The 19910-nt window shown below is 35.2% G+C and overlaps 1 long non-coding RNA gene across 5 annotated transcripts; it reads right to left on the bottom strand.

Annotated features, from left to right (window-relative positions):
• Nucleotides 1–10042: 10042 nt before the first annotated feature.
• LOC127075053 (uncharacterized) lies at nt 10043–17580 on the bottom strand. 5 transcript variants are annotated; one of them, XR_007786189.1, is made up of 6 exons: nt 17325–17571; nt 16207–16304; nt 16088–16129; nt 13924–13997; nt 11885–12654; nt 10043–11497 (listed from the first exon to the last, which is right to left on the bottom strand). It is a non-coding gene; the product is annotated as an uncharacterized LOC127075053 (long non-coding RNA). The 5 variants fall into 5 exon arrangements; XR_007786193.1 differs by having other exon boundaries at nt 10208–12654; nt 16207–16341; nt 17325–17580; XR_007786190.1 differs by having other exon boundaries at nt 10208–12654; nt 17325–17580.
• Nucleotides 17581–19910: the final 2330 nt, after the last annotated feature.

The following is a 19910-nucleotide window of genomic DNA, read 5'->3' as shown; positions in this document are numbered from 1 at the left end:
AATCATGTGGCTGATGCTTTAGCCATGTTAGCATCCATGTGGAAGGTCAAATTGGTCAATGAAGCACCTCTCATTCGAATTGAACGCAGGACCGAGCCCGCGTACTGTCAGGTGGTCGAAGAAAACGAGGTGGATGAAAAGCCATGGTTTCATGATATTAAGAATTATGTGCTCAAACAGGAGTATCCCGAGGGTGCTTCCTGTCTTGACAAGAAGACATTGAGAAGACTGGCATCCCGTTTCTTCATCAGCAATGATGTGTTATACAAAAGAAGTTACGACATGGTTTTGCTCAGATGTGTTGACAAGCATGAAGCAGACATGTTACTTCAGGAGATTCATGAGGGAACCTTCGGGACTCATGCCAATGGTTATGCGATGTCTAAAAAGATGTTAAGAGCTGGATATTACTGGTTAACGATGGAGTCTGACTGTATCCAATACGCCCGGAAGTGTCCCAAGTGCCAAATCTACGCTGACAAAATGCATGTTCCTCCTGCACCGTTGAACGTTCTGACTTCACCGTGGCCTTTCTCCATGTGGGGCATTGACATGATTGGGGCAATTGAGCCAAAAGCTTCCAATGGTCATCGGTTCATCCTAGTTGCTATTGACTATTTCACCAAGTGGGTAGAAGCTGCTTCCTACGCCAATGTGACCAAACAGGTGGTTGTCCGCTTCATCAGGAAAGAAATTATTTGTCGTTATGGAGTTCCAAGTTGGATCATAACTGACAATGGTACCAATTTGAACAATAAGACTATGAAGGAGTTGTGTGATACCTTCAAGATTGCACATCATAATTCTTCTCCATACCGTCCTAAGATGAATGGAGCTGTTGAAGCTGCGAACAAGAACATCAAAAAGATCCTACAAAAGATGGTTAAGACTTACAAGGATTGGCATGAGATGTTACCATTCGCTTTGCATGGATACAGAACTACTGTTAGGACTTCAACAGGGGCAACACCTTTCTCACTAGTATATGGAATGGATGCCGTCCTCCCCATTGAAGTTGAGCTACCTTCCTTAAAGGTATTGAGGGAAGCCAAGCTAGATGAAGCCGAGTGGGTTCAAGACAGGTTCGACCAGCTAAACCTCATCGACGAGAAGCGTTTGACGGCTATGTGCCATGGTCAGCTATACCAGAAACGGATGAAGAGAGCCTTCAACAAGAAAGTCTGAATCCGTGAGTTTCAACAAGGAGAACTTGTACTCAAGAAGATCTTGCCAGTTCACAAGGACATGCGCGGGAAGTGGATGCCCAATTACGACGGTCCATTTGTTGTTAAGACAGTCTTCTCCGGAGGATCGCTAATTCTTACAACAATGGATGGAGAAGAGCTCGCACATCCTATGAACTCCGATGCAGTCCGAAAATATTATGCCTAAAGAAAATAAAAAAAATACTATGGCTCGCTAAGTTGAAAACCCGAAAGGGCGACTTAGGCAAAAATGAGCGTCCCGGTGGATTGAAAACCCGAAAGGGCAGTCCAGGCAAAAGTTAGGGACATGGCATTTCACTGCATCGGACGACACCAAACATCGCAGATACATTTACAGAAGTCCACTTCAAATCCAATCACTCTCTTCATGAGCAAGGTTTTGGGTAGTCTTAGTCATTAGGGATAGTAGGTCGTTGGATTCAATGTAACCTTTCCCATATTGCCAATTTAAAATTGTAATTTTCCATGGAGCTATGCCTTTAGCAAGTTACCATTCTTCAATAAAATGGACCTTTTGATATTCAGTTTCCTTGTTCACATTATCTCCGTTTTATTTTGTTATGCAATTTGCTTTTGTTAGTAAAATTTGAACGTGAAAAGTGTTTTCAAAACCAAAATAATTTTCTCAGAAATACATTTGGAAACGAAATTTACTTTGACTCATGGAAATTTGTGAAGGATCTCTTCGCTCCCCGGTAAGTCTCGGTGTTGCATAAGCATTTGATCATTACCATCATATTCCCAGAGACAGTCCCCAGCGAGATTTTAAGTTGACAACACTTTTGTGATTCATTCGATAACCCCCAGTGACTCTCAAGACTGCAGAGATATCCCCGGTATCCTCCAAGTGATATCTATTCTGGAAGGCCCATCCTCAATGGGATCATCTGTTCTTCAGTAGAATTGCCTTACTTGCCTTAGGAATACTTCCCCCAGGAATGTCTGTTGAATTCTCCCCAGTAGGAAGCCGAGGTACTATTCCCAGGAAGTTGCTACGTTGTCTCCATGAAGTTGCCTAATTCCATATCGTCCCCGCGAAGCGGATATTTATCCCCGGAAGTCTCTGATCCTAAGAGTTCTTTGGCTGACTATGGTTCATGACAGTTATCCCCCACGGATAGTCCTGACATCGTATCCTCATGCATAGGTCAAAGATCCCCAGTGGAAGTCATGATATTCTCTCCCCAGGGAAGTTATATTTTGAAGCCAGATTCGGTTCTCCCATCAACTCTTCTTATCCCCTGAGAGGGGTACTATTGCAGAGGTCCCCGAATATTCCCGTCGAAATGCTTATTTCATCTCAGGTCCTCCGCTCGTCGGTTTGGTCAGCATACGCATGAGCCTAAGCATGGCATACTCATTGCATGACTTTTTCATACACATTTACATACACAGTAGTATACACTTTGGCATGCGCATTAGCATGTTTGCTATTTATCGTCATCCTTTGTCGTTACCTCCGAGTAACTAGGTTAGTCCGCTCTCTCCAAGTAGATCGTCAGCCTAAGCATAAAATACTATTTATTTCCAGCTAATCGCCACAGAGTTCAACCCTTGTGGACGATGGTTATTTCAGCTATCTTTCCGTGTTAGGATAAGATAATCCCCATTTGAGGTTATTTCCCCAATGGAGTCTTTCTAGCCCAGTTCTAGATCGAACTTCGGTCCTGTCGGTCACTGAACCTACCTGGACGTGCATTTATTTTGCACTATCTTTCAAGGAAATCATTTACAATCCTTTGCAGACAAGCGACAGTTCCCAGCCGAGGAGCGTATCACCTACATCAAACCTTAAGACGTTGAGTCGCCGCACTCATTCTTGAGCATCCCGTCGTGGACATATCCTTTCCTAAACCTTGAGAAGGTGAGTCGCACTCATGCTTGGGTGTCCCGCTGTGGACATATCCTTTCCTAAACCTTGAGAAGGTGAGTCGCCGCACTCATGCTTGGGTGTCCCGCTGTGGACATATCTTTTCCTAAACTTCAAAACGTGGAGTCGTCGTACTCATTCTTGGGCCTCCCGCCGTGGACCATTTTATCCTTTAGTAAAAGAAGGAGCGGGATCATGTTCAGGGTGCCGACCTTGAAGTATGAAGAAGTCCATTTTATCCTTTAGTAAAAGAAGAATCTGAATCGTATTCCGGGCGCCGACCTTAGATATGAAGAGGTTTATTTATCAGATGAGTGACAATTCCCTCCAGCGGAGCTCATCAATCAATCAATTTTTCATCTATTATCCACAAATAAGCAACAACCTCTTCATTGGAAAGCTTATGTAGTTTGGCATATAAGTCCCTTCCAACGATAAGTGGCAGTTCTCTCTCGAGAAAGCTTATTAGGGCATTTCCCATTAAAGTCCATTTATTTTGGCATACAACCGGTTTTACCCCGTATATTTCCTACGGATTCCTAAAAATTCCGTTTGATCCTGTCACGAGGGAGAGTTTCCAGAAGCTCGGAGGTTATGCTTTGCTCAATGCCCCAGCATCTTGTTAATCGATCCTACAGTCGTGCCGATCCTACTTTTTTACCCTAGACTATCAGCCGGTCACACCTGAACCTGTTGATCATTTACTCTCAGATATTCCCCAGCGGAGGCCGTTCCATCGGTGCCATCTCCATTGAGGATCCCGTTTTACCATTCCCTTTCTAAAAGTGACGGTTGGTCGCGCTCGCACCAATTGACCATCATCTTTAGAATTCCCCGTGTCACGCTGTTTCCCTAGTGCGTCATATTCCCCAGTGTGGTTCGTTCATTGCGTTTGTCCCCTGTGTCGTCGTATCGTCTGTATCATTGCATTTATCATTCCATCATCCGCATCATACGCATCATAGCATGGTCAGGATTATTCTATTCCGTTTTGTCCCTAGCAGTGCATATCGCCGCATCTAAGGGCAAAATTTTCGGTTATCTATATTTAAATCCCTTTCACCATGATTTCTCGAGCCTACGTCGCTCAAATCATTCGGTGAAGTTATTTAAATAGGGGCAACTGTAACACCCCAAATTTTGCCCTAAGATTAGTCGAACCATCTCGCGTTCTGTTGCATTTTTGCATTTAACTAATTACTAACAAGTTCTTGTAGTTGGTTGATTTTTGCAGGAAATATCGCGTGGTGCGCTCTTTAGCTTATGAAGGGCAAAACGGTCATTTGTTTACATCCGGCCGTCAAGTTTGAATTTTGAGTTGTAATCAGGAACTTTGGTTTGTTTGATCTGGTTGGGAGATTTTAATCGGAAATGGTGTCGGAAGCTTAGCCGGATAACCATATTGCATTGTACCGTCATTTTGTTTTAAATTAATTTTATTTAATTCTATTTTATATTTCATTTCATTTTAAAAAAATAGATCATCTCATTTTAAGTTTTATTTCATTTTAAAATAACTAATCCCGTTTAAGTTTTCATTTCATTTTAGATAACTTCATTTAAAAAAAAAAATATAACTTTATTTCATAGTTTTATTTTAATTCTATTTCCAACATTAAACAAACAGCATATGCAGTGGTTTTCATTTTGTTTTGCATAATCATAATAATAATTTTCCACAAAAATAAGGAATTTTTATTAATTCTTTACACAAAAATAATAATACATAAAATTACAAAAATAATAAGTACATTTTCTACAAAAGGAATCATAAAATTCTTAAGTTACTATACTGTCCGATGTCTATTCGCTCCGATTCTCCGACTTTTCCGACATATCTTCAAACCTGCAAAATGAGCAAAACAAGGAAATTGAATCGGTTAATTTGACACCCTCAGAGATATCATCATCGGATGTCCCGTTCGCGACCTCGGCCAGAACAGGGCAGATGTTTGTTCTTATCGAAAGGCACCGAAAGAGGAAGAGGAAAACTGCATTTTGAGATTGCTTGGCCAAAAAGAGATTATACAAAAAAGAGCTTATTTGAAAAGCCGGTTTGAGAGGAAAACTGCATTTTGAGATTGCTTGGCCAAAAAGAGATTATACAAAAAAGAGCTTATTTGAAAAGCCGGTTTGAGAAGTGATTTTTCTCAGGAGGACGGTTTGCCCCAAATGGGACCTTAACTCCAATCATCCTATGAAAAAACACAATTCCAACAAAAAGTCCAACAAGCTGAAATAGTTCAAACAAAACCAATTCAGAAACTAGTTCAGAAAAACAGTTCAGAAAGCCAGTCCATCGAACCGGTTTAATTAACAAGTTTTCAAATCCACTGGATCCGTTCAACAATCCAAAACAATATCAGCCAGCAAATCCGAAATAAAATCAATAAACGTAAAATCCGGATCCAAAAGCACAACAACAATATAACAAAGTCGTTCAGTCAAAAACTCATTAATAATCTGTTCCGAAAATACCTCAACAAATCTAGCAACAACTTCAGCGGAAATCATGAAAAATCAAAGCCCACAGTGGATTCGAGGGGGATATAAATATTAGGAGGGATCCGAAATCCGAAGAGAAGGAGGGGAAGCCAGAACCGAAGCCTCGTCGTAACGGATCAACATCGGGAACTTGTGGCGGCAGTGGATCCTTCTGATTGCCACTACCACCGGGACCCATTACCGTCATCGAGCAACGCCTCAGTCGCAAAACATCATCGGCTAACGAACCTCAACAAACACCGTCAATAACAAACGCGTACAGGTAGGATTTTATCACCGTAAATCGTTTTGCTCTGATGTGTGCATTTCAGGTTTAAGAAGAAGATGTGTAGGATAGAAGAAGGAAACATGGAGCATGCAACAATGGCCGCCGTCGGTATAAGGAGAGAAAGAGAAAGGATTGACAAACCCTAGCAGCAAGCACAAAGCCAAATGACTTTTCTCTTTTCACGTTTATCTTGTCTGTTGGGTTTTGGTAAATTGGTATTAGTAATTGTTTTAAATAAAAAGTTTTCTAATAACTTCTAATTAAGTAAGTTTTCTAATAACTTCTAATTATTAACATAGTAAATTGAAAAGTTTTCTAATAACTTCTAATTAATAAAATTTGTAATGTTAATAATTGCTATTAAGTAAGATTTTTTTTATATATAACTTTTACGTACCAAATTTCCTTTGTTAAAAAAAGCTAGGTACATAATTTATAATCAAGCTTGTTTTTGTTATTTAGATTAATTTGTTTTTATTCATAGTCTATAATTAATTTGTTTTAAAAGATAGGTACATAATTTATAATTTGTATTTATCATTCTCCACCGTTTAAAAAAGGATAATAATAGCACCGTTTTTTTTAATATTTAGATTAATTTGTTTTTATTTATTTACCACAAAAGTTAAAAATAAGTTCTTTTCTTAATCAAAAAAAAAATCTTTCAAATTAAAACAATTTTTTTTAGAAAAAAGGCATTAGTTTTAAAATAACCCTTCCTTATCAAAAATATAAAAAAATATATAATAACTTTTCTTTTCAACAAAGAAAAATCTCAAAAATTCAGTTTTGACTTAGTCGTTTTATTTTCGTCTAACCCCGTTAATTTGTTTGTTTCAGTTTATCATTACTATTTCATTTGTTCGTTTTTGTTCCATGGATGTAATTTATGCGAGGCCATGGTCGCGGTTTATTTTATTTCACATTTTTGGGGATTTGTAATTTACGCGAGTGGTCGCGATGCTTTCCTTTACTGTTTGCTTTATTTTCATATTTTTTATGCCTGCCATGTAATAATTCTGTTGCTTGCATGTTTTTACCGTCTTGCCCTCCGAAGGAATTAGGTTTAGCAGTGTGACCGCCGAGTCAATAACCCTAAATTTTGACCCTTTTCAAACCCTTGACCGTTTCCAAAACCTCAATAGCCTAGGCGTCCCGCCGTGGACGAAAACGCCCTTTACCCTAGCATTAGGTCAAAGAGTCGTCGTACTCTGCCTTAGGGTTTCCCGCCGTGGAATCCCTAATTTTAGCCCTAATTTCAATTCAACGCCTCAACGTAGAAATAGGAGTTTCAACGCTCCACGTAAGCGTTTCCTTAAGAAATGCTTATGCCCCATCTAAACCTTGACCACAGTCAAGAAGTTTCTAGCCTTTCTTTCAAGGGGAACTACAATTACTCTGATTCCATTCCCGTCAGGATATGTAGGCACAAGATGCGACGTCTTGCCGAGTAAACTTAGGACTAACCCTTAGGTCTCTTTTAGGTCACTTTATCCTTTAGCTCAGTACATATTCCAAACAGATAATAAGAATAAAAAGACATACAATAAACAAAAGGTTCCTGTAGAGTACTACAGAAGTTTAGGGTGCTAGTACCTTCCCTAAGCTTAAACAACCCCTTACCTAGGTATCTCCCCGCCTTGTGCTTACGATGCAAGAATAGGTTTTTCCTCTTTTGACCTTTTCCTTCGGATAAATCAAAGAGCGGTTGTGAATTAAGAGTTGTGATTCAACAATCTAGTACAACTAAAAGAAATGATTACACAAAATATTTGGATGTACTACAATGGTGGAAGAACACTGGACATAAATTTCCCTAACTTTCAGTAATGGCTCGAGACTTGTTAAGCATTCCTATTACCACTGTTGCATCCAAATCTTCCTTTAGTATTGGTTCTAAAGTGCTTAACAAGTATAGAAGTCGACTATTGTCTGAAAATGTTGAAGCATTGCTTTGTTCTTGCAATTGATTGCATGCCTTTGATGATGGTAATTATTTTTAGTATGAATATAATTATCTACTATTTTTTTAATATGTTTTTTCTAACCATTTAATTTATTTCATTGTTTTATAATATAAATGGAAATGATGATGACAATGAAGATGAAAAAGAAGATCCAACTTGTTCTAAGAGTGCATCTAATATTTTTGACCTTAGTGATTAAAATTTAGTTTTAAAATACTTCACTCTTATTTTGTTAGGTAATGATATTATGGTTTTGATTTGTTGAACTTAAACTTTGATATTGTACTTAATACTTATTATAGTTTTGGTTGGTTGAGCTTAAACTTTGGTTGCTTGATGGTTAAAAGTTAATGGTTGCTTGATGGTTTAACTTAATATTTATTTTGATTGGTTGAAATTTAAAAGTTAATACTTGTTGATGGTTCTACTTCTATTTTAGATAAATACTTATTGAAGGTTCTATTTTTGATTGAAGGGTAATACTTTAATGATTTTAGTCTTTTGTCATTTATACTTTCTAATTGTTGGTTTGATACTTTCTTATGGAAATGTAAAAAAAATAGCTTTTAATTTCTTTAAAAAATGAAAATAAAATAAAATAAGTTGGGGAACTAGATTTTCGTGTCCATTTCAACTTGGCGGACATGTCTGCCCCAATCCCACTTCTTTTTTGGCAGGCTTTACTAGTAGGGGTGTTCATGGTTCATAAACTGCATTGAACCAAACCACATTTATAGTTCAGTTTATAATAACCATTTAAAAAAAATGGAGTTAACTGCTAAAATGGTTTCAATTCAGTTTAAAACTAGTTTATAACCAGTTTGTATTTATAAACTAGTTTATAATCAGTTTGCAATTATAAACCAATTTTATAATTTGAACTCTTTTAAAATCAAGTTTTTTAATTTCATAAAAAATAATTAATTAAATATATATATATAATATTTGAAAATATTTATTATTAAAAAAAATATTTTATTTATTAGAGTTAAATTAAATTTTTTATTTTTCAGAAAAAAATCGAAATAATTTTTTTTAAAATTTCATGCAAAAAATAATTTTAAAAAAGATCATTTTAAGTTTAATTTTTCGAGAAAAAGAATCCATAAGAATTTTTTTTTAATTTTTTTTTCTGAAAAATAAAAATTTATATTTTTTTTCTATATAAAAAATTTCAGAATAATAAATTTTAAATATTTGTGAAAAAATTTCACTACAAAATTTTTTTTATTCTAAAATTTTTATTTTTCAAAAAAAACAAATTTTTTCAGAATTTTTTTATTTCAAAAAACAATAATTTTTTATTTTTCTATTTTTTTTATTTCAAATTAGATTATATTTTTTTAATGAATAAAAATATTTATTTTCAAAAAAAAAATATTTTTTATTTTGTGGAATACAAAATATTTTATTTTCAGATTTTTTTTCTAAAAAACTATATATAATTATAAATATTTTTAATTTCCATTTTTTTTTATTTTCACTCTCAATAATTTTTTATTTTTTTTATAAAAAAAATATATTTTATAATTAAAACAATTTATAAAAGAAAACTGGTTATGAACCGATTTTAAACTGAATTCTAATTGTTTAATTTAAATGGTTCAGTTCATTAACCATTCAAGTGGTTCAATTATTTTCTGGTGCAATGCAATTCAATTTAGTAATATAGTTTGGTTAAGCATATTTTTGCACACCCCTAGGCTTTAGGCAGGACAGACAACCCATTTTACCACCCTTATTGATGTATATGAGATGCATCTATAAATACATTTTAAATTTGAGAGGTATTTTTGAGTTTCTATCCAATAGCTCTACACCACTTAGAGTAGGAGAAACAATTCCCTTTGTCTAAGGATAGTTAAGGTATTTCAATTATCTTTTTTCCTTGCTGCAACTTATTAGCAACCTCAAAATGTGATCTTGTACATTTATAAATAAAACACTGTTGTTCAATATTCTCTTGTAATTAATAGAAGTATATGGTTCGGCTTTCAACTTTAAATTTGAACCACTTCTCTCACACATGTAACAAAACAAACCACGCCAAGTGTTTCCAGGAAAAATTTACAATGAGTCAATTTCAATTTTGTTACAAAACTAGATAGTATGTGACATGGGTCATTTTAAAATTCTTGCTTAAAAATTCTAAAATAAAAAGTGAAAGCCTCCATGCACAAGGGGCATGAAAAACCAGAATAAAGTCTCATGTAATAACACATTTTATTCTGAACTGGCATATTATGCAACGACAAAAAACATCACTAAAAAACAATTATATGGGCGTATGAACTGAAGAAAACAATCACAAGTTGCAATCTCACAATCTTCACAAATTAAATATATGCAATGGCAGAAAGCTTGGGTGTGATAGAGTTGAATAAGGAGGAGTAATGTGTCAATATTATCTTTCAGTGGCAATCAAAAAGTAAACAGAAAATTAATGTCCGGGTTTGCATTGAGAAACTTCATGATTATAAATAAATAAAATTCAATAAATAGAAAGAAAAAGAGGAAACAAAGTCTCAGAACAATTTAAGTTAGGGTTTAAAACAAAAGAGGCTCAGATTCGCCTTTTTTCAGATACAAGAGAGAAGAGGTTTGCAAAGGCTGCCAACATCAACTGTGCAAATATCCACAAGAGCAATTTCACACAGACAGAGTCACCTTGCCAGGAAACAACTCTTCACTCAATATCTAATTAAATTGCTAAAAGCATCATCACTGCCTAGTTATCCAAGAAGAAGAAGAAACAAAAGCTGTGGAGAAAACAGAAACAGAAGCAGATGATTATGATCAGGCAATAATGTGAGTGAGTGTGTTTGTGTGTGGAGAGCTGTTTGCAAAATTTCACTAAGGATCATTGGCTTGCATGAAAACTCAGAGGGGCAACGGCTCTCAAGACACCCTTAACTCTCTGAGTGTGAGCCTCATACTTAACTGAGTATAAACTGCAGGTTTTCATAGGAAGGCTCAGATTCACCTTTTCTCAAACAAGAGGCAGAAGAGAAAAGCCTCACCATGGCTGCGTTAACATGTCTGTAGAAGAAACCACAGCAATAGTGATTTCAAACAGATATTCTGAAACACCTTGCCAGTACCAAGGCTCTTCAACCTCTTCTCTGTTCTAAAAGCTGAAAAACATCACAGCTTCATTGAGTATTCTATATTATGTTTAAATCTTGCATTCTAACCGAAACAAACCAAATCACAGATAAAATGTCAACACCACCTAGAAGTTTAAAAAGTGCTAAAGCAAAATTTGATGGTGATAAGCTATTATATAGAACATATGAAGCGCATTATATGAAACCAGCACTTGGCCAAACAGTTGCAAACCACCACAAAATGAAAAAAAATACATAAGTTATAAAAAACTAATCATTGTAGATATTAGATAAGGGGAGTACCAGATCCTCAAGTTTTATCTATAAGTATATCTTTAAAAACAACAGTCTTGCTATGACAGGGACAGTAATATTCAGGCTCAACCATCCACCACTTCCTCTACGGCACTCCTCTCTTGCAATTTACGCAAAATAGATTGTGGCATTTGCTTTGAATGGGGAAAGGTAGGCCTCGAGTGAAATGAAGCATTTTGGGTTGCTTTGAGTATTGGGCTTGGATGACTTGTGAAAATTTTAAGTTGCTCCTTCTATACCTATTGAATTAATGTGGATAAGCCGGTTTCAGTTTTGGTACACAATTGCAAAACATCACAAAGTAGATTTGGGAAGGATTACGGAGGTGTCCAATTGCAAAACACTACTTGATATCTAAGAGTAGCAGTGTAAAGTTTTGTCAGGAAGTGCCCTTTACTACTCAGAGTATTCATTTCAAGAATAACTCAATTGTTTGAGTAGAATAAATTCTAACATTAGAATTCTTAGACAGCATTTAGCATGAAACCAAGTAGTGTGAGGAAATTGGGTCCAGACTATAGTTCATATCAGATACAATCATGTGTGCAGAAGTAGAATTGGTATGCATACAGAGTTTCAAAAAAAGCAGGATATTGTAATTTTAAGTACAGTACAATTTGTTTTACCAAGTTGAGAGTCAAAGCTGCCGATGTCATTTTTTGTTCTTTCAATGAATTCTTCCCTGCAACCTTTACAGCAACCTGAGAAAGCTATATCCATTCATAAATACAACATGGAGTGCTCAACATCGTTCCCTCACCTTTGGAAGCCTAATAATCTTCTAGGTCAATAACTAAACCTAGGAAACATAATGGAGTCTCTAGTTCACCCAGTACTGAAGCTACTGAACTTCATGAATCCTATCATTTGCTAACCTTGCTTCAGCTTTCCTGAAGCGTACCCATTCGTGTGTTTTTCCATGAAGAATTTGCATTCGACCAAAAATAAAGTTAACTTTATATAATTTCTGGTGTTAAATATGGTTCAATTTTTTGGAGAAACTGCCTCCCATTTGAGGCTGAAAGTGAAACTAGAACCTTGTATTCAATGTCACATATAAATGGGGTTGCCAAACACTTAACAGAAATACTACATATTAGACCAATAAATTGGTGGCATAGAACAGAAGAATCTAGATCCATTTCAGCTTTAAATGGGAGGCAGTTCCTCCAATATTTGAACATATCTCAAAGATATAGTTTAACAATCCATGTCATTTAAATCATTAAATTGACTTCCATGTATGTATGTATAGAGTCTTCAATGAGCCATTTTCTCTTTTGCTATAAAATCAAATAGCTAAGTTGTATGCTCCACGAGTCATTTACTTGTTTTTTCAAATTTATTTCTTAAAGTTTTGGTAAGGTGTGAAGGCCTCAATCCTCAAAGGAACATTCTGCAATGAAAGGGACATGGAAAATAAAATGAAGTCTCACATTAGAAACTATATCAGCAATTACTTCCATTTTTCATATTATGCAAAAAACACCATTAAAAAGCACGAAAACTGAAGAAAAAAACCTACTATATGTGCAACTTCATATCACTGTCAATAAAATGTATGCAAAACCAAAAGTATAGGCAGAATGAACAGAGTAGTAATATGTGCCAGTTACACTTCTGAGTCGCGATTTAAAAGCAGTAAAGGAAAAATATTTTATGAACTGCAGCAAAAAAATTGTGTGACAAGTTCTTGTTATGTTTCCATTGTTAAATTTGACTCAGTGGGAAACAAACAAAATTCAACTAAACGGAAAAAAGAAATGGACCCAAACACAATTTGAGTTAGGGTTGAAGGAGGCTCAGATTCGCCTTTTCTCAAACAGAAGAGGAAGTTTGCAAAGGCTGCGTCAACAGTATCTGTGCAAAGAACCCAAAGAGGATTACACAGACACAGAGTCACCATGCCTGGAAACAGATCTTCACTCATGTCTGATTCAATTGTTGAAAACATCACTGCCTTGTTGTCCGAGAGGAGATGGAAGAAGAAGAAGAAAAAGAAGTAAATAATTGAAACGGAGGGAGTATGTATATATGTATGTGTGTATGTATGAAGAGCTGTTAGCAAATTTCACTGAGAAAGATCATTGGCTCAGTAACTCAGAGTGGCAACAGCTCTCAAAACAACCTTATCTCTGAGTATGGAGCCTCATACTTAAACTAACGACTAATGAGTGTGTAAACCCTAGTTGCAGGGTTTTAGACGAAGGCTCAGATTCACCTTTTATCAAACAAGAGGCAGAAGAGAAGAGCATCACCATGGCTGCGTTGCCAGTATATGTAGAATGCACCACAATGGTATTTTCAAACATATACTGAAACACCTTGCCAGTAATAAGGCTCTTCAGCCTGTTGTCTGATTTAAAAGCTGAAAACAACATCACTGCCTTGTGTGTCCTCTATAAAGAAAAGTAGTTCAAGAAATCAAAAAATCATATCACTGAAATGATAGTTTGAGTACAATAAACTATTTTCAAAGAAACCAAGTAGAGTAGATATCTGTTTCACAGAAAATGGTGGTGTGTTCCATAGTACCATGCTTATAAGTATCCTCTACCGAGCAACTTATAAAATAATAAGATATCGTCGAATGTGCAAGCCATAGGTTTAACAAGTGCAAAAACAGAAAATTCCTAAAATATAAAAGAGAGCATGTTAAAAATACCTCAGAAGTGTAATCAGAACAGGTGTGGCATGCTTCGCCTGAAACTATTTAAACATCAAAAACCTCCAATTCATCTGCATTTAGATCAAAGAAAAATGCACTTAGTAAAACAAAACACCGCAAAATGAAAAGAGAAGAAATAAACTACTAACCATTTGGGATAGAAGAGTTCCAAGCCCTCTTTTAAATATTTAAATATAAATAAATAAATACTGATTGATAATCATGGCTTGTTATGTTATAATTTTCTCAAGAGTTAAGTGCCTATTCCTTCTTAGTATTTATCTTTCCACCATGTACAGGCATAGCTAAATCAATCCAAGTATGAATCAATAAACAAAATCGCTTCAAATGAAAACATGACTCCAAAAAGACTTCAAATGATGTACAGCATTAGGAATTTAGAATGGTGTACTGCTTCCATGAGTCTGTACAGCATTAGGAATTAAGAATGGCATACTGCTTCCATCTGTGCAGCATTAGAAATTAGGGATGTTGCATGGTGTACTGCTGCCATGTGTGCAGCATTAGAAATTAGGGACTTTGCATGGTGTACATATATAGGTCATAGTACAATTTGTTTCACTAGGTTGAGAGCCTTTGTTATTTCAATGATCCTTTCCCTGTTGCAACCATAATAGTAGTCAGACAAAGTTATCATGTCATGTCCATTCATATACATAAGATGGAGAGCTCAGCAACACCGGCATGCCTTGAGAATCCTAACAATCTTTTAGGCTACTTTCACAATAGTGTTTCTTGTTCACCCAACATTGATGTTTCTGAACCATGTCATTGATTCTATAGTTTGCTAACCTTGCTTCAGCTTTAGTGAAGTGTACTGACTTTAGTGTATTTTTTAAAGAAGGAATATTGTGTTTGACAAAAAAAAAAGTTAACTTGATATAATTTGATGAGCAATGCACACTAATCTCTTATGTTATATGTGGTTTAATTCTTGCTTAGAAATTCTAGGATGGAAAAATTACATAGATTGCAATCCTCAAAGGGACAAGTGTCGTAAATGAAAGAGACATAGAAAATCAAAATAAAGTCTCACAGTAAGTAATATCAGGAAAACACTTCATCTAATTAGTCTTTTTAATAATCATAATTACTGTCAATAAAATATAAGCATACTAGAAAACATAGGAGTGACTGTTGAATAAATAAATAATGCAAATTTTGTCTTTTAGTCTAAAATCACACATAATGATAAAAAATTATATTGGTTGCATTGAAAAAAATTAGTTGTGTGAGAAATACTTCTCACTACTCTAATGCTTCCATCGTTAAATTTTTTACTTGGTAGAAAACAAACAAAATTAAACCAAACACAAAAAAGGGGAGGACAATAGAGGGACCCCAAACAGAATTTGAGATGGGGCTGAAGAAAAAAGAAGGCTCAGATTCGCCTTTTTCTCAGACAGAAGAATTAAGAGGTTCCCAAGGGCTGCGTCAATAACAGCGCCTGTGCAAAGTACAACAAGTGTGTTTTCGCACGGGCACAGAATCACCTCACCTGAAACATCTCTTTACCCGATGTCTGCTTCAATTGCTGAAACATTATCACTGCCTTATTATATAAGAAGAAAAAGACAGCAAACATTGCCTTGTTATCAAAGAAGAAAAAGAAGAAGAAAAAGAAGAAGAAAAACAATCTCATGGAAGAACAGAGGAAGGAAGTATATATGAAATGAGAGTTGTTTAGAAACTTCATTGAGATGGATCATCGGCTATCACAACAACACAAAGGGGCAACAACTCTCAAAACAACCCTATCTCTCTGAGTGTGGAGCCTCATACTTAAACTAACAACTAGCAAGTCAAAAACCCTAAATTCAGGGTTTCATAGAAAGGCTCAGATTCACCTTTTTCTCAAACAAGAAAGAAAAAAAAAAGAGCCTTAACATAGCTGCATAATAAGTATCTGTAGAGTAAACCACCAAAGGGTATTTTCAAACAGATACTACAACACCTTGCCAGTACTAAGGCTCTTCATCCACCTGTTTGATCTATAATATAAAAGCTGAAAACAACATCATTGCCTCATTGCGTCCTTTATCAAGAATCAAAATAAATCATATCATAGAAGAAATGTGCAAGTCACATAAGACGTTTAACTTTAACCTAATATAAAACACACGGAGATAATTGAATATACCTTAGTCTTTAACATTTAAACCGTCAAATTCATTTGCATGTCCTGAACAAAGCAAAAAATGAACTTAGCCAAAATATAAAGAACATAATGAAATGCAATCGAAGATATGAAATACCAACCATTTGTGATTTGAGAACGAAAAGCACCAAACCTCTATGAAAGGAACAATAATGTTCGAGTCGAATCATACTTAGCTTTCTCTTCAACATTGCCTTCTCTGAATTTAAGCAAAATAGATTCACAGTCTAAAATCACTGGTAAGGATAAACAATTTTGTCATTCACGGTCTAAAGTCACTGATAAGGATAAACAATTTTATGATTTGCATTAAAAAAATTAGTTGTGAGAAATGCTTCTCACTACTCTAATGCTAACATAGTTCTATTTGACTTGCTGGGAAACAATTCAAACAAAGAAAAGTAGACCAAGCTGAAAAAGGAGAACAGAAAGAGGGATCCCAAACACAATCTGAGAGCGGGTTAAACAAAAGAAGGCTCAGATTCGCCTTTTCTCGGACAGGCGGGAGAAGAGGTTCCCAGCGGCTGAGTCTAGCATCTGCGTGAAGTACAACAAATGTAATTCCACCGACACATAATCACCTTGCCACGAAACAACTCTTCACCCAATATCGGATTCAATCATTAAAAAAATCATCACTGCCTTGTTATCAAAGAAGATGAAGAAGAAAATGAAGAACATAACAATGCCTTGTTATACAAAAAGAAAAAGAAAAAAGGTTAACATTGAGGAACATATGGGGTGCAATAGTATGTATGTGTTGAGAGAGTTGTTTACAAATTCCATTGAGATCTATCATCGGTTCCCACAACAACAGAGAGGCAACAACTCTCAAAACAACCTTAACTCTGAGTGTATAGAGCCTCATACTTAAACCAGTTTGTAAACCCTAATGAAAGGGTTTCACAGGAAGGCTCAGATTCACTTTTTCTCAAACAATAGGCATAAAAGAAGAGCCTCAACATGACTGCATTATCAGTATCTGTATAGAATAAACCACAAAAATGGTGTTCTCAAACAGATACCGAAACACCTAGCCAAAATATCAAGACACTTCAACCACTTGTTCGATTTAAAAGCTGAAAATAACATCACTGCCTCAATGTGCTCACAATCAAGAAACTAATTTCAAATAATGTTGCAGAAGAAACGAGCAAGTTTTCACAGAGAGGCTTAATTAAACCTAAGTAAAACACGCGAAGAAGCTTGTTGAAAATACCTTAGCATGATTCTCCTGAAACAGTTTATGACATTGAGAAGTCCAATTCATCTGCATTTTATGAAGAAAGACGAGATGTGAAGTATATCAAGCATTTGTGATGGGAGAGTACCAAAACCTATGTGAAAATGAGAGTAGTGCATGTTTGAGTTCAAGCTTCTAAATCTTCATCTTGCACGTTTTCCTGTGCGAAATTAAGGGAAGTAGATTCACACAGTGGATCTATGAGAAAGGAAGCATTTTAGGTTTCGTGGGGAATTACTAGTAATTACCGCTAAATAAATAAAAAATTATAATAAATAAAATAGAGAATAATATTTTTATTAAATTAATTTTTTATTATTGATGAATTTAGATTATCATAAATATAAAATAGGAGAATAATAAATAGATTACCATAAATATAAAATAGGAGAATAATAAATTAAGAGTATTAATTAGAAGGGAAAGATAAAAATTGTATGGAAAATTAAAGTGCAATATTTATTTTGAAACAAATATTTTTATAAAATACAATAATTATTTTGTGACAGAAGGATTATAAAAAATTGAATTGAATGTCCACCTTTCATAATTTTTTTATAGAATAAATTAATTTATAATTAATTATTTTCATTAATTTTTTTATAGATTTATTTGGAATTTAATTAAGAGTTTGATAGATATTTCAAAAAATAATTAAGGGACTTTAGGTTCAAACCACTTCAACATCTTTGCACTTAGGGGTGTTTATAGCTGCAGATCGACCTACGAATTCGTTGACTCAAACCGAACCAACCTATAAATTATTCAAACTCATTCGATTACGGGTTACCCAACCACTACGCCAAAAATGACTTTTAACAGCGCATCTTAGACAGCGCTTTTAAAAGAAAGCGCTGTCTAAGGTTAAAATTAAAAACAAACACGGAAAATGTTCCAAGAAAATAATAAAAGCGCTGTCTAATGGGGGGTCTTAGACAGCGCTTTCTAAAAGCGCTGTCTAAGACCCCCCCTTAGACAGCGCTTTTAGAAAGCGCTTATAAATATAGACTTTAGACAACGCTTTTGGTAAAGCGCTGTCTAAAGTCTTTAAATTAAAAAAAAAATTAAAACCAAAAGCGCTGTCTAAGGGGGGGTTTAGAAAGCGCTTTTGGAAAGCGCTGTCTTAGGCATACCTTAGAAAGCGCTTTCCACAAAAGCGCTGTCTAAGGTCTTATTAAAATAAAATTTCAGACCACAAAAGCGCTTTCGTTCTCTGTTCTTTTGTTTTCCCTCTTCTTCACTCACCTCAAAAACTTACGCCATTTCCTCTTCCCCTCAATCTCCATCAGCCGTAACCTTCTTCTCAACTCACACAATAACCCTACCTTCTCACTCTCGGCGGCCGTGCTCACGTATTTCTCTCTGGAAACAAACCCTAAATAACTTTGGTACCGGCGGTGCTCACGTATTTCTTCTCACTATACCGGCAGCGAAACAAACCCTTCCTTCTCACTGTACCGGCGGTGCTCACGTACTTCTCACCATAACCACACCTTGGTAAGTCTCTTTCTCAAACCCTAAATAACTTTGGTACCACATGCATGTTGAAGTAGAGGTAATGACTACATTGTATTCATTCTTGCATATGTGAATGTTTATGGTTTGTGAGTGATATTTGATTTTATATAATGTGTTATAGATGAACATTATGTGTGAAAACTCTTGCCCCATTTTATATTTTTCTGTATTTTTCTGTATCACCAATGTGCAAGATCTCGTGTTTTTGGTAAAGAATATCAATATGCAAATTCCGCACTGTACAAATCATCTCATATATAGTACACTGTTCTTTACTAAATAGGAATGAATTAAAAACCACTCTTTTGTACATGCTGAAATGAAGGCACACCATAAGAAAATCGATGACAGTGAATAATCCCATTTCTTATCAAATACAGAAAAGCAGTTTTGTAGAAGTTTAGTATAAGTCCTTGGAAGAAGCAAGATAAGTACTAAATAATCAATTACATAACATAATTCCAGGAGACAAGCCAGCAAATAATAATTTAAAAGTACTGACTAAGCGGTTAAATCAGGTATAGCATAAAAAGGGAACCAGGATCATTGTGGTAAACTCAGTCATATAAAATGACCCAAATTTTGAGATTTTGAAGTTTATTCTGTTGCCTTAGGGTTGAATGTTGGTTTTGAAGTTGAATCAGTTAGTGTTTAGGGAATTAAAGTGTTAGTTTGAAATGTTAGTTAAGTTAGTAAGTTAGTGAAAAGTAGTTAGTTGGTTAATGATAATATGATTGTTAGTTGAGTTGATTCGATAGTTAGCTATGAAACTGTTAATTATGTGTCAGAGACTGTTAGAGATTAATTAGAACAGTTTTGTTAGTAGAACTGTTATGAAATTTGAAATGTGATTCAGTTAGTTATTTAGGCAAGTTGGTTAGTCATGTTTGATATCGGCAAATAAAGTTAGTAAGTTAGTTAATATTGAATGGACAAGGTTTATTAGTGTATTTTGAAATCAGTTATTGAAATGCTAATAGGAGTTAAAGTAGTAGTTAGTGTATCAATTTAGTAACTCATGCTAGTCTGAAAAGAACAAGCTAC

The sequence above is a fragment of the Lathyrus oleraceus genome, chromosome 4 (genome assembly GCF_024323335.1).
Source record: "Lathyrus oleraceus cultivar Zhongwan6 chromosome 4, CAAS_Psat_ZW6_1.0, whole genome shotgun sequence".
Lineage (NCBI taxonomy): Eukaryota > Viridiplantae > Streptophyta > Magnoliopsida > Fabales > Fabaceae > Lathyrus > Lathyrus oleraceus.
This window is presented reverse-complemented; position numbering and strand designations above follow the sequence as displayed.